Consider the following 15268-nt stretch of genomic DNA (forward strand, 5'->3'; position numbering starts at 1 on the left):
GATATTTTACTTATAACTTCGAAAGTTTTGATTTTCGTAATGAAAAGTCTCAAGCTTCGCTACTGATTATTTCCTGGAGTTTCAATAAGCATCGCTTTATTATCGATTATATTTTCCGAATTATATTCTATCGATTTTTATAATTCAAAATATTTCGCGGTTAGCGAAATAACAAAAATAAAAAATTATCTTTCCGTTCACGAACAACGTCGATAAATTACAGACAATCGATAAAATCAACCTTAACTTCATTTCAATTGATATATGTCAAATACAAATTTTAGAATCATTTATCAGAAAGAATATTTCTGCTTCGAAATTTCGCTCAAATTACGAAATTTCTTTACGGCCCGACTTATCATTTAATTTTAAAGCGAGAAACGTCGATGATACTTCAAATCACGAATTCAAATCACGCGCGCACGGTTTCGGGTTGACGCCGCGTCGCGATTGGCCGGCGGCTCCCGGCCAATGAGCGAGCCTCGTTCGCAGCCGTCGGCACTCGGATCCCTACGTCGCTAAGCCACGCCCCAGCGGCGGTGGTGGCTCGCGGAGAGGGAATAGCTGGAATGGTAATTCGCCGTTCGTGGTGCAGCAACATGAGCGTTTGCGGTACCGTTCGCTGAGAAAACGCGCGACGTGACAAAATTCCATTGCCGTGAAATCGCGCGTACGGTTGTACGTGTCAGCGGGTCGCGCGGCGTTCGCGGGCTACGCGTGTGTGTTAACAGTGTCGGTGCACCTGATAACGTTCCGCACACGTGGATACGCGGCGGAGGCCCATCACGCCGGGGTTAAGTTTTCGCCGGATTCCACACGGAAGGATACCGCGCCAAGTCAGCCAGCCAGCCCAGAGTCGGCGCGCTCCCCCTTCCTTCCCTTCCCCGATCGGTCGCCGTCGTGCCGAGGAATTGCTTTCGGTGAGTAAACCCAGAATGTTGTCTTCTGTGCTTCGCAAGAGCAGCGACGAGTCGGCCACGGCTCGGTGCGCCGTAGAATTGCAACCCGTGAAGGTTTGCGAAATTCCCGACGACCGGCCTGCGTCCCCCCGGCGCACCCTTCGGCGAACGAAAAATTTGTATTTATCTGGGAGTAGAGAGAGGGAGAGTGGGAAAGATGAGCGGGAAGACCATCGTTCACAAAAACGGATCAAGAAAAAAAATATCGCGATACGTGAATTACACGTGATCTGAGAAAAAAATTACAATGATCGATTGAAGAAACTTCTTTTTTCTCCTCTGCTTCTATTTTTTTTTCTTTTTGCGAGTGACGTTTGTCAAGCGTATACGTCGATTCTCACAAATGCGAGCGTCGCGTTTCGGAGCGATGTGGCGTAGAATAGTCGAACATTCTCACGACACTGTGTTCTACAAACGGCAATTAAGTCGGTATCATAATTACATTCCGTTGTTTAGCGTCTGTATATACACGCTCCTTTTCGCGACGCCTTCAAGGACTTCACGCGACTTGTTGTCTTGGCTAATGATTAGGGGTCAGTTACCGGTCAGCCTTTCTACTCGTGGCGCGATGCAACATCGGGAGTTATCTGTTTCCCCACGGCTAGATAAGCGTGGACCGCGGTTTTGATTCGTCGCGCGATCGCGGAATCGCTTCGCGAGAGAGGGACCTCCACTCGTTTCTTCTTAGGGGCACCATCAGTTTAGGAGTCTCCGTGACTCCGGTAGTGGAAGTTTTGTCACGGCGTCGCGATTATTGACCCTGAAGATGCCACGCGGAATGCGGAAAACGTCACACGGAAGGTCAATACTTTCGCGACCGGCTGCTGTCCGATCCCCGAACCCAATATATCGAATCGAGGAGATCGCATTTATCTACGATCCCCGTTCGTATTCACCTGCGATAGATATAAATGCGTGAAAGAAAATATATTTTTAAATATTATATTTTATTTATATTAAACATTGTTTAAATATATTTTTATTTACACATACAAGAAATAAATTTTTAATACGTATATATAAATATTATATAAAATACATGTAGATATAAGTTTATAAAAATTAAAGTACGTACAAAAATATTTTGAATCTTGAACTCGAGTCTCCATTTACGGAATGAAGAATATAACTTTTCTTTCGGAAATGATCGTTGATATTCCCGAGAATTCCGGGGTATCGAATAGGATAATTTCACTCACAGATATTCGTCAATTTTCCGAGAGAATGCCCAAGAGGGTCTCCGCGTATTCCTAATTTGTCTCTCCTTCCCGTTCTCCTCCGTCTGTGTTTTCCCAGTGCACTGCGATTAATGCGATTTGCATTCCTCGGGGAACCCGATAATGCAATTTCATCGCACGGGACGGACGTAAAGTCAGAGAACCCCGAAGGAGAGCAAAGTCCTCTCGCTACGGCACGGTCATGTTTGGACCTCGCACAAATTGGCAGACCTCCAGGTTCTCCCGAGCTCTCTCTCTCTCTCTCTCTCTCTCTCTCTCTCTCTCTCTCTCTCTCTCTCTCTCTCTCTCTCTCTCTCTCTCTCTCTCTCTCTCTCACACACACACACACACACACACACACACACACACACACACACACACAAAACTGTTCGCTCGCTGCCTGCGAATATCGCATTCCTCGTCAGCATCTGCGTGAGTCCCACGTGTGCACGCGTGTGAAAGAGAGAGAGAGAGAGAGAGAGAGAGAGAGAGAGAGACAAATTCACTTCCGCCGTAGGCGATACATTTAAACGCTACGCGTGCCTCGCTCGAAGACTTCACACGTTAGCATGTCCGATTTTTTTAACGATAAGTGACGCTTAAAATTAAATTTTTCTTAACTTAAATTTAAATTTTTCTAACAATAAGCCACAAAAACGAACGTTTTTCACAATTCATTTCACCACCAATATAATTTACTTTTCATCTATTTTTAAAAATTAGAGAAGAATAAATTAAACCAAAATTAAGATAAATCGACATTGAAATATAATAAAAATGGATTACATTAGATAATTTTTGAAGAAGAAAAGGAAACGTCACGTGCAATGAAAGAATTGTCATAAATAGGAATCGGCAACGAGAAAGTTTGTTATTCGGTTTCACCTTTAATGCGAATATTCCGAGGTTCGCTAATCGGGAAAATATAACGCTGAAAATCGAAGAGACGCGAAGGGAATCTGTCGAACGTAATCATCATTATGTTTATATTATCGGACGATTGCTCCGAATTAAAACTGGTTGTTTTCACATTTTTTTTTTTTTTTATCAACTGGCAAACAGGGAAATCTAATCAAACGGGTGTTTGCTTTGCGATATATCCATCGAAATTCAAAACTTCAACTAAACGAGAACCAATGGCTTTTATATTGACAAGTCTGTCGCGACTGTTCTAATACGACGTCGTAAAACGTTTGTAATACCGAAATCATGACATAATAAAAACGCTCGTATCAATCGAGAGATATGATAACTTCGTTGTGATCTTATCAGATAGGCTGATAAAGGGATTGCAGATCGCGCGCATCGCGATTGCGATAACGTGCATAAATAATTTCCAGCTTACCCACCGTTGCACGCTAGAACAACGTAGAAACGTAGTCATCGTGGAATCATTATGTAATGCCACGTTATCGTTATACGTGTTTTTCTATAAATCGGAGAGCTGAAAAGTCATGCGTACCGAACGTAGACCCACAGTGACGCTTCGTGAACGCATGATTAAAAAGGTCGTGTCTGTGACGTTGTTTTATTGGCTGAACGACGTCGGGCTCTGTAATCACTGACGCCTCACGTAATTGCATGATACTCCATGAGGTATATATCGCCGGGAACGAACTGACGGGAAGGCTAAGGCCAAGGGTGGCGATTGTTCGATGGAAAGGACGAACGTTTATCGCCGCGAAAGGAAGAATAAATCATCTTCTAGATCCTAGCGCGGAATTGCGGGATATGATAACAGCCTCTCGCTGTTATCATACGCGAAATCTCGCGTTACGCCACGGCATCCAACGTTAGATCCGCAAATGTCATAGTGTACGAGCTCGAATATAAAATTCTAAAATTTTACGAGATGATTCATGTGGGTAGCAATCTGGAAATGTTTTTTATTAGGTCTGTTCGCGTTGCTTTTTGCACTTAAGTTTCTAGTTCTTTCTTTTTTTCATCACCTACAAATATATTTCTTTTGCTTTAAATATCGAAAATTCTAGTGGGTGCAAGAAACGCGAGCAAACACCTTTAATCGTATTTGATAGTACATACACAGTTGGAAAATTTGTGTATTTTTTGAAAAAAATTGCTAGTTAAAATTTTCATAACATTAAGTAGTCTATATATTTATATAAATTTAATACATGTCTATTATGTTAATTTAATTTTAACAAATGTAAAATAATTAAAATGATTTAAAAAATATTTTAAAGTAATACAATTTGTATGTGTTTATTAAATATGTTTGAAATTTACAGAAAAAAATATTGATTATTTTTTGTTATTGATAACAGGGATGATGGTATATTATTTATATGTCACTTTTATCACAAAAATTATGTTAATTGTACACATAATAATCTTTCAAGATCAACATTATATTTCTTTTTTGTTTAAATATTAATACAATATCAGTGTGTTACTTTTGCGTTATTTAACATTTATATAATGTTAAATTAATTAACAAAAATTTGAATGGATTATTTGGGACATGTGATTTATGTTAAATTTGTGAAAACACATATTTTCCAACAGTGTATCTTTTAATTCCGGTTTATTCCGTAACACCGGTTTAGATTTTTACAAGCGTTATTTCCTCTCTCATGTCTCTCCTTCCGCTCGTTTCATCGATGTCGATGTCTATCAGAATCCACCTGTGGAGAAGATAACTTTCGCCATTACGAATGCATGCTACCAACGATCGCGTCGGACGGGAGGAAGGACGAGCGGTTTTCCAACGATGCGTGCATTCCGCGACGGACAACACTTCCTGTAAATACCGTAACGGGTGTGGAAAATAACGCGCGAGCAAGAGAAAGATGGCACGAGGCGCATTCGCGAGGTATCGATGGCACGCGAGTAAGAGAAAAATGACGGATGATCGCGAATTCCGCGTTGACGGACAACGCGGTATTTCTCGCCGTGCATCCCGCTCTTTGTCACCTGCCCACGTCGCATTAAATCACGAAAAGAACGCTGCGTGGGAAGCACACGTAATGTGGAGCATAGACAGTGAATGGAGCCGGTCGTCGAGTGTAAACAACATCGGTCTACCTGTAAACTGCATAATCCATCTTTCTTTACGCATAATCCCCTGCGCGAAGCTTAGATAATTCCTGCGCGTGTACGCCTCCGGTTCCTTTCTTTCTTTCAATCTGTTTTATTTCCAAGGTAAAGACCTCGGCTCGATTATATGTGCATACGTGTTGAAGTTATCATTAATCTTCGGTTTCACGAGCGTTACGAGCGAACGGTAACTCGCGAATTAAATTTGAAGGAGATAGATAATCTCACTTCGTCTTTAACTCGACATTGTTTTAATAAAACTCTGCACGGTGATTCGAAGCTTTTAAATACCGAATTATTAAAATGTCGAAAATTATGGTTAAGATGACAAATGAAAACGGATTAGCTTTGTGCCCAAGTCTCGTTATCTCGATTAACCTTTACGTTTAAATATAAATTAACAATTTTTATTCAAACATTTTTAATATTTTGCTGCACGAAGGAAACTTTTCAGCGAATCAAATTTTGGTATCGAGAGCCGCATCTTGCTACTTATTGTGTTTCGATCTCGTCTCTTGCTCGCGCGGCAGTTTTCATCTCGATGATCGATGACACGCTGGAAAATCAGTTTCGCAACGCGATCCCGCCATTCGTCGAATCATACGTGACGTGAAACGCAAAGTGAAATCACGCGGAAAAATTCGCTTGTAAATTTTTCTCACGTCACGCAGTCATCGGCGGACAAAGTTTGTCCGCCATCATCGTTTCATACAATCGCCACACGCGGTCGTAATTCATTGTGTTGTATGGATTTGACGGGCAGATTTTACACAGTCGACACGTACGTTACAGTATTATCGCGTTCTTACTGGGCGCTTAACATTCTAATGGAGTCACTTGACCACGATTAATCTTGAATCATTAGAAATCGTCTTTCGAACTGCGGCGAGAATAAGGAAAGGACTCTCTAATCGCTCGATTTCGATTCGATCACTCGAGAGCAGGAAGCAATGACGTGTCCATGACGCAACCGTGCGTGTATGCGAACGAGTAATTATTTCCTGGGGACGTGAGAGATTAAGAAATCATTCCGATGGGAATTGGCAATATCCTCCGGGCAGCTGCGGGTGTCGCCGCGAGAAAAGTCCGGTATCACCGCTCGTTCACGAACGATAAATGAGCGTACTGAAGCGCGTATGGATAGCAATTACGGATGCTAGGAATGCGGAAACACGTTTCACCGATTAATGTCTTAGGAAGCTAAATATCCCGGCGGCTGTGTGCTGTCGCGAATCGAACGCTTCTCCAGCCCGAGGCGCCCGCATCGATGAAATAATCGTGTTTCCAACTGTGCCAACGTAACAAAACCGAGCACGAACTTCCTTCCCACGTACACCATATACCATGTTACCACGTACACCATATTACCGGTAACCCATTTTTCCTTTCAGCAAGAGTGTGCGAGACCACCGTCGTGCTATTGCGCAACGAGACCGATGAAGATTTATCGTCGGCGCGTCGTGCCTTTCCCTGGATGCGAATTACCCGCGTGTCGCTTTGTAATCAGATAAGACCGCGTAGATAATGACGGCGTAGATAACGGTAGCGGTAACGAGTCCGATAACCCAGATAATCTGTGTAATAAAGTCGAGGACGTATCGAGCGGCGAGACTCCTCAAGTCCGGCGAAATCGCGCGATTAAAGAAGCAACGGCGTAAGACTCTCTCTCGAGGTCATCGATCGCGGTCGTCGAATCAGTTATCCGAAAAGATTTTATACTTTCTTTTGTCTCTCTCTCTCTCTCGTTTTTAACGCTACATTCTAAATTGCAAAAATTGTAATTCGATTCGAAAGCTCTTCAACCACGGAGTTCTTCCGGGCACGATTTTCAGTCCGGATTATTCTCTAGCGCGGATAGAGCGGGCGGGTTCACAGGTGGTGGACGGTATGTAGTAGTCTTATAACGAGGCTGCATGCAGCCTCCAGTGAATGGCCGTTGCCGGTTAACTGCCGCCTCCAACGGTGCCGCAATTTTCCGATGCCTTGGCACCCCGTTCCTGACTCCGCTCTCCTCGCTCGTCCCAACGCCGCCCCGTTATCGTTCTCCTCGGTCATTGATGTACAAAGCGGTGGGACTCGCACCCACGCGCGAATCATCAACCCACTATCCGCGTCCCGGTCACGTCCTCGTTTAATAACTTATAGAGCACTCGATCGCGATGCTTTGACAAATTGGAACGCAACGATATCGCTAATGTGTGCTCCTATTTGCAAGGAGTAGGCGATGCTCCACAGGGCGTAGTGAACGTGAGGCATAGAATGTTTTCCAAGAACACTCCAACGCCGTGAGGATAATTCTTTTACACCGATGCGCAAAGGGAGAATCATTTTCTTTTATTTTATTTTATTTATTTATTTTTTTTTTTTTTTTTCTTAGGCGAGACACCCGAGTTAAATCGTTAAATATTTGAAGGGAAATTTTTACATGACTGTTATATAATAATTTAATATATGGGAATAAAAACACAGTAGCCAGAGAGTCGCGATGACACAACGTTTAGGAGATCCTGTGTGCATACCCTGAGGTTTGCAACGGTGGTCGAAAGTGGGTTATCCGAATGGAATGGAACGGCAAGCGATAGCTATTCGATTTTCTCTACCGGTCGCTTCTGCTAATTCATTACACTCTCTCTTTAAAACGCGCGCTGCTTTTAGCTCACAGAAATAAAACGCCGTGAAATAATTATATACGCAAATCACATTACGGGAATCTAAAAGTGTCATCGATACTCTGTTATTAATTATTTAACTACTACTACTAAAATCACATTCGTTTGCGCTCACGTAATAGAATATTTCATAATCTTCTTCCATAATGTGCACGCCCTAATAATATAAAAATTCTTGCAATTATTATTGTTTATGTAATTACATATCTTAGAGATGCTCTGCCGTAATACGCGAGTAGAAAGTCTCTCAAGAGTGCATTATTGAAAGTTATTCGCACATTAAATTGACGTGCGTCATAAATGTTTAACGCGAAGGCAGTTTTATTGTAATAATATATATTTTCAAAAGGACTAATTAGCTTTTCAGATTTTTTACTGCAGATTGTAGCAAATTTTAGTTAAAAATTGTTACAGTCCTTATTTAAATTCTAAACCAACATATGTATTAAAGAGTATGAAAAATTAAATTAAATTAAATTTAAAAAGTGATATAAAATTATATTACTTATACGAAATGGAATTTATGCACAAAGATTCCTATTCCCATTGAGACTTTAAACGACATGTGATCGGTTAGCCTTTCGTCACTTACACCTAATTAAAGTGCGTTTGCGAACCGATACCTAATTTGGAGACATTTTTGAGATAATTGTGACTTAGTCCTCGTTGGCGATAACAGTTCGTGATCGTTTAATCTCGAAAATAATCTCAAAGATATCGGATCGCGTTCAATGGTTGTTGCGCGCGAAACAACGTCATGGAAATTCGATTTGAGGTATGAATTAGTATCGTCGGAGAGAAATGTACGCGAAGAGATTCTCGGCATCACAGATGAGACCGCGGCACGTGTTAGCGCGAAAAACCACCGTCGTAACGAAAGACACATAAGAAGTTACATCGTGCAGGCCGAGTGAAAGGATTCCTTGGCTCACACTTTTACGTTGCAACCTTCGGACGTGACGCATAAGCGTTATTCGTCATTTCCGCTTTAGCGTGCCGCCAGATTCCTATACGATACACGAAAGTACCGGGACTGCAGTCAGCTAGCCAGCCAGCTAGCCTTTGTGCCTTCAGATAAGATCGATAGAAATACGATAATGTTTAAATGCATTTCTCCCTGCGGCTCTCCGATCGCTAATCGCGAATAAAATTATTTCCAACTAAATTATTTCTTTCTGTTTCTGTTTCTGCACATTGTCCGCTTTTCTTTAAAATGTCTTTTATCAATTCCTGTTTACTTTTCAAATGAAAATATATCGGATTTAATTAGCTATGCGAAAATTTAAACTTGAAAAAAAATAAACATTTTCTTCATAAAATATCTTCTTTGAGAATATATATATATATATATATATACATATATATATATATATATATATATATATATATTGCAAGTATCCTGGTATTTGATGCCTCTGGCTTTACAGACACCTGCAATTTTAATTCAATCTCTCGAGATTTACTCTCTTGGTTGCCGAGAATGTCCTTCTTTCAACGGTAATGGAATTTCTCGTTAGCTTTGCAAGTTGGAAGTTCACTCGACGGACGCCCCAATTAAAATTTTGATATCGTGCTGCTTATATTACTCCAATAAACGACAGACATTAAAAACATAAGAAATCGATGACATATGATTTTGTTGTAGATAGATAAGTAACGTATTTATTTATCCGAATCTTATCGATAAAGACTATTTTATTAGTCGGGCAATAATAATATAGATAATATAGTGATATAGTGATAATTACGTAATTTTCATCAAACCCCGAGGCGGAAATCCTGAAGGGAATGCACTGGCAAGTAATATGTAACTGTATGCAACAGTAGATGGAAGATCCATCGAGTGCAACGAAGCGCGGAGTCTGAAATGAATGGGAGCATGTCCCGCGGTTAGAAGGAGAGGAGGTACCGTAAGGAAGAAGACGCTCGATCGAAGTAAGCATTGGTTCCGTAAAAGGATCTCAATTTGCGGTCTTTTATATGAGTGTCTACTTACAGCTACATAAATCTCTTTAAATGACAAGTAAATAATATTTTCATCTGAGATTCGCGCGGAAAGACGTTTTAGTGGAGAAAATGTTTGTTTATTTATTTTTTTTTTCAAGTTTAAATTTTCGCGTAGCTAATTAGATCCGATATATTTTCATTTGGAAAGTAAACAGGAATTGATAAAAGACATTTTAAAGAAAAGCGGACAATGTGCAGAAACAGAAACAGTCGTCGCGCGGAAAAAGCCACGACAAACAAATTGATAAGATCCGAAAAAAAAACGCGATGAGTGAATATCTCAATTTAAAAAGTAAACTTTTAACGTGCATTCATTTCATTTTTACACGTGAAATACTTTTCCGATTTCCTATGTTCTGTGATGTTATTCTCATTCTGGCAGATGTTTCTTTTATTTAGACGTTTCTTTTTCTAACAAGAAAGAAAACTTTAGTTTTTCAATTTTTCATTAGCGACGTTGTTTTTAGTATGAAAGAAAAATTACTTCCGCTATTACCTAAGCCTCATGATTTTGCCGATAAAGAAGCGATTTTTTTTCTTTTTAGATAAAAGCGTTAGATTTTTTTTTTTTTTTTCTATTAAGTTCAACGTTCTTTCGACAATGTTAGAAAAAGTGAATCATGCGATGTACACGGATAAAGTTATCCCTGACCGATCTTCACCGCAAGACTAACTAGGAAGATTTCACGGGGATAAGGCTTTCGGCTTTAGCTTAACGGGTTCTCTCGTTCACCTTCGACCTTCGAGCGCCTTCGGCACTTTTCCTACGATTCACTTAGGCGCTCCCATTGAACTTGTCCCCGATTCCTCGGAGTTGTTTGCCAGTCACGTTTTTCCTCCGTCCTCTCCGCGAAACCTAATTAATCGCCGCTCCATTTCCGTGCATGATCTTCCTCGAGCTCGTTCATCTTCTCGGATTGACCGATTGCCGAGTCAATGTCTTGCAAAGGACGAGTTCGAATGACGTTGACGAGAACTCTTTTCGTATTGGAAGCATCAAGAAAAAAATTCTCGAAAAATATAATATCAATTTTCCCAATAACACACGATCTTTATTTAATATGATAAATGGCGTAAACAATTCGATGAAAGATTACGGAATTATAGTTTTTCATGCATAGTTTTTCATGCATGTCTACGTTCACGAACGATTGCGCCACATACGTGTTGTTATTTGTCCGTAAAGACACCCTTTCACGGATAATTACAATTTTTCACATTTTCCCCATCCTTGGGAATATATTTAACCGCATTTTCTTCTCGTGACGATAATTGCCGTATGATCGGGAATGCGTCGCGTGCGGCGTGTTTATAATTCGAAACGTCTCTAAAGTGCTCTATATAAGATTAAGTTGTCCGCACATTTCGCGGATGTATATACATATACATACGTCATCGTTTCTTCTCAGCGACCTACATTCGTCAATTACTTTTCACCGCATCCAGTTCTGCTCGTACATCCAGTTGAGCAACGTACCGTGCAGGTCTTTTAATAAAGATCCCGATGGCACTTATATATATTATATATGAAAGACAGAAGAATTTCTTTGTGCTTCCGACGTAACTTTTATAGAGAACTTAATTTCCTATTTTCCTTGCCTCGTTCCCTTCTTCTCTTTTTTTTTTCTTTTTTTTATCTCGATTTTGATCCTCTCCTACACAAACCACGTGCGGCCGACCTTTACGTCATCCGTATAGTTTCGCGCGGCATAATGTTATCGTGATTCCAACGACCTAGATTGTAACCATTACGTAGATACGTCCATTATTATCAGTACGAGGTGTATCCTTTGGCGGTGCTACAGCAATCTCAACGGTCGATATCACGCCCTAAAAGTACTCGCATCTCGGGAGAACGTGACTTTCACTATTCGGCACTGAGAAACATCGAGGAAATGAGACGTCTCGGGTTCGGCAACGAAAAAGTACCGAAATGTACCGTGTGATTTTTTTTATCACGTGAGATCCAAGCGATTGTGCGACGAATAGGAGACACGTATGATATCAGAAATATAATCGTGAGATTTTTCACGTCAGATAACACAAGATGACGATATTCGCTGGATGACGGTATTTGATAAAAAAAATAATTTTGAATGATAATTCCGATCTAGTGTCTGAATGATCTCGACACTGAATGATTAAAAATTTTATAGCGAATATAATTGTGTGATGTGCAAATTTGTTATCAAATAATTCGAGTATTTTTAAGATTTGGATACAAGTCGAGGAATGCGTCCTCTTATCGAGATGCAACCAAGCACACCTTTCTCAAGGAAATATTTCAAAGGACAACCTTGGGAAGAAATCGATATCAAGCGCTGCTTTAAACTTTTGTAGGGCACAAGGTAACAGGTGAACGTGTAACAATCAACCACCCTCGGAGAGACCCATCCTATTTAATCCTTATTCTTATCGTCTTTGGTTGGGAATTTATTTCTTTCTATAAAACTTTACAGAACTAAACTTGAGTCGGTGTACATATAGTGTTTTTTGAATCCGTTATTACGCATTATCAACTATAAATTTGTGAATAAATTTTTTTTTTTAATGAAAATTTCTATTTTTTTATACATAAAATTATATCTTCTTGCGAATTAAATTTCATGATACATTAAATTGCAAGAATATTTTTAAAGAATTTTATTCTTTTTTTATTTTAATTTGATTTTAAGAGAAGTTTGATTTAATAGAAGTATTACTAGTAATAACTTGAGAGTTAATTACAGCGATATTTAATGTTGAGATATTAAGAAAACATGATTAAGTTTGTAAATTAAGTTTCTTATTAATGAAAATTAGGGTGCAAATTTGACAAGATTTATAATCAATACGAGATGTACGGTATCTGTAAAGTGAAACATATACAAAAACACGCATAATGTTCGCGTTTATATGCGAACGCATAAAAAGAATGGACGAGAAATCCAGTTTCGTTCATATTGTATGAATTTTTCATGTTCGAGATTAGATAAGCGATAACTCCATATTTATAGCGCCATTGATGTTATAATGAAGTGTACCTTATTATAGAACTGTTACGAATAATTCGTCACCAGCTTAAAATGATTATATAGCGTGTGTGAAGCTTATTATTTCGTGAACTTTTTCTAGAATTCATGTAAAACTACAAATTCGTTGAAATCTGGTAATAAATATTAAGAGAATTCGGACGGAACAAAGAGGAATGCTGCGTCAATTTGCTGTCTCAATTTAATTTTTGTGCTTTAATGGCCAAAACTATTTATCTAACCTAGATATAACTATGAAAAATAAAGTCAGAATTCTAAAGTTAATGAGTTTTCACGTAATGACATGCTAGCTTCACACACATGATTATATATGTACATATTATATCAACATTCGCACACTTCGTTTCGAGCTTTGAATTTTGTAACAGCTTTATATTAGCGAGGACTTTTCATTAGCGATATCTCGCTGGAGACTGTCAATAATTGTACTATTTAACTTTCAAGTCAAAGTTTCTCAATCTACTGCAAAATAGATGAGATGATTTTAAGCACGGAAAAATAATTTCTCGTCGGAAATCCTGAGAGAACATTCGCGTGATTTTCGACACGCGACTTTTATAAAGGAGGTGATCGCCTCGTGTGTTATAGTCGTGTTATTCTTAGTAACAGCGTCACGAGAATCAATAGAAAAACTAGGTAGTATTTCCGAATGTTATTAATATTCTTTTTCTGTGACTGTCTTTCCAATAATACAGGAAGACGGCGATCAAGTGCTTCAGCAAGTAGAACGCAGAGGTACTCACTTCCTATAAATACCAACCAACCGTGCATGGGTCAATCGATTTTCTGATCACGTCTGTGACGTTCGAGTACACATGATGAGATGATCCATTTCTGATATTTTATGCGCTTTTCCATCGGGCAACGTCCTCAACTAGATATCTCGTCATTGTTTTTCTACTTCCTGCGAAGAATCGAGTCATTAAAAAATGAATGTAAAAAATAACAAAATGAATGTAAAAATAATAAAATAAATGTTTCACAGACTTTCCTACACGATTATACATAATAAATGAAAAGTGTTTCATCGATTTTGAACATTGTCGTCGATAATGAACGAAACGCTTGGAACATGTAATTTTTATGCGTACGCTTTCACTCATTCACATAAAATTATAGCATTTTTTTTATTTGTACTATATCCGTCCTAAATGAATATTGACTTTATGACATATATTTGAATAAAATCCTCCTCTAGAATCGTACATCTGCATGTTAACGATCCAGAGAAAGCATGTTCGAAGCAAGAAAGTGGAAATCACGAGTCACATTTTCACTGTTTATCACCGTGTTATCTAACATAGATATTACACATAAAGCAAAGCGTGGAACATTCGATGTGAGAGAGTAGTTTTCAAGTGCATAAAGCGTATATATCGATGTTTCTTTCTATTAAACTAAATATATAATTTTTACATGTCTCCGCTGAATTGAAAAAAATCAAGGTGATGCCTCACGCATGCGATAATCGAGGGTTTCGCCATCAAAGTCAGAATGCGCGGCATAGTACACGCGTCTGAGTCATTGAATGACTGCTAACGCTGACAGAAGATATTGATGAACGTCGCATGCATAATGATGAGCGGCCACGCGATATACGCATGCATCGTGCATATCTCTTCTCGCGCGCGATTTTTACCGTAGACTCTCTCGAAAGCGAACTCGTCGCGCGATCCGCTTTAAATTACGAAACTTTCGTCCGCGAAATGAATTTCTCTGCAGGTGCACGGAAAAAGATTCCAGCCAAATTCGCAGTTTTTTATTTCTCTCCTCTTCTTTCGCGACTTCTCTTACTGGACGGATATAGAATTGATATTTTCGAATTACAAACGAATTCTTCACGTCTGTGTCTTCTATCTTGTTGGCTTTTATAACGGAAATTCGTCTTGGCTTTAAATCTCAAAATTTTTCGCAGAATAATTAAGCTAGTGGAAGACTTCTTTACTTTAAAGGATTAGAAATTCTTCACTCATATGTTTTGCATTATATTATTTTGCATTATATTATGATTATTTCAATCAATGTAAAACATGCAATCAGGCAAAATCCGATCCGCTAGGAATAATTAACATTACGCGTTAGCCGCGAATGTGTGTTAAATCATCAATTTGGATTAAATCGACTGGAAATTGGCAATTAAGTATACCGAGCTTTCTCTAACGGATTGATCTTTTTTATGAATACAGTTATTGCTAATAGAAATCGATGTTTAGACAAAACGAAATATTTATGTCATTAAAATGAACAAAATTGAACGTGAATCTTTTAATTTCATTCAAAAACATTTATATTGATATACTCAATAGAATATATATGTTTTTAATCTT

At 39.0% G+C, this 15268-nt stretch overlaps 1 protein-coding gene across 5 annotated transcripts in view; it reads left to right on the plus strand.

Annotated features, from left to right (window-relative positions):
* The first annotated feature begins 558 nt into the window (after positions 1-558).
* The window catches only part of Synd (protein kinase C and casein kinase substrate in neurons protein Synd), a 50474-nt gene continuing 35764 nt past the window's right edge, over positions 559-15268 (plus strand). For 2 of the 5 annotated variants that reach the window (XM_089085490.1, XM_089085489.1), the window contains exon 1: positions 560-920. The gene's annotated coding sequence lies outside the window, so the exon portion shown is untranslated. Of the gene's footprint in view, positions 921-15268 lie in introns of all 5 variants that reach the window. The other 3 variants (XM_011632607.3, XM_011632609.3, XM_089085486.1) reach the window with 2 other exon arrangements.

The sequence above is a fragment of the Pogonomyrmex barbatus genome, unplaced genomic scaffold (genome assembly GCF_055798465.1).
Source record: "Pogonomyrmex barbatus isolate J1 unplaced genomic scaffold, ASM5579846v1 scaffold10, whole genome shotgun sequence".
NCBI lineage: Eukaryota > Metazoa > Arthropoda > Insecta > Hymenoptera > Formicidae > Pogonomyrmex > Pogonomyrmex barbatus.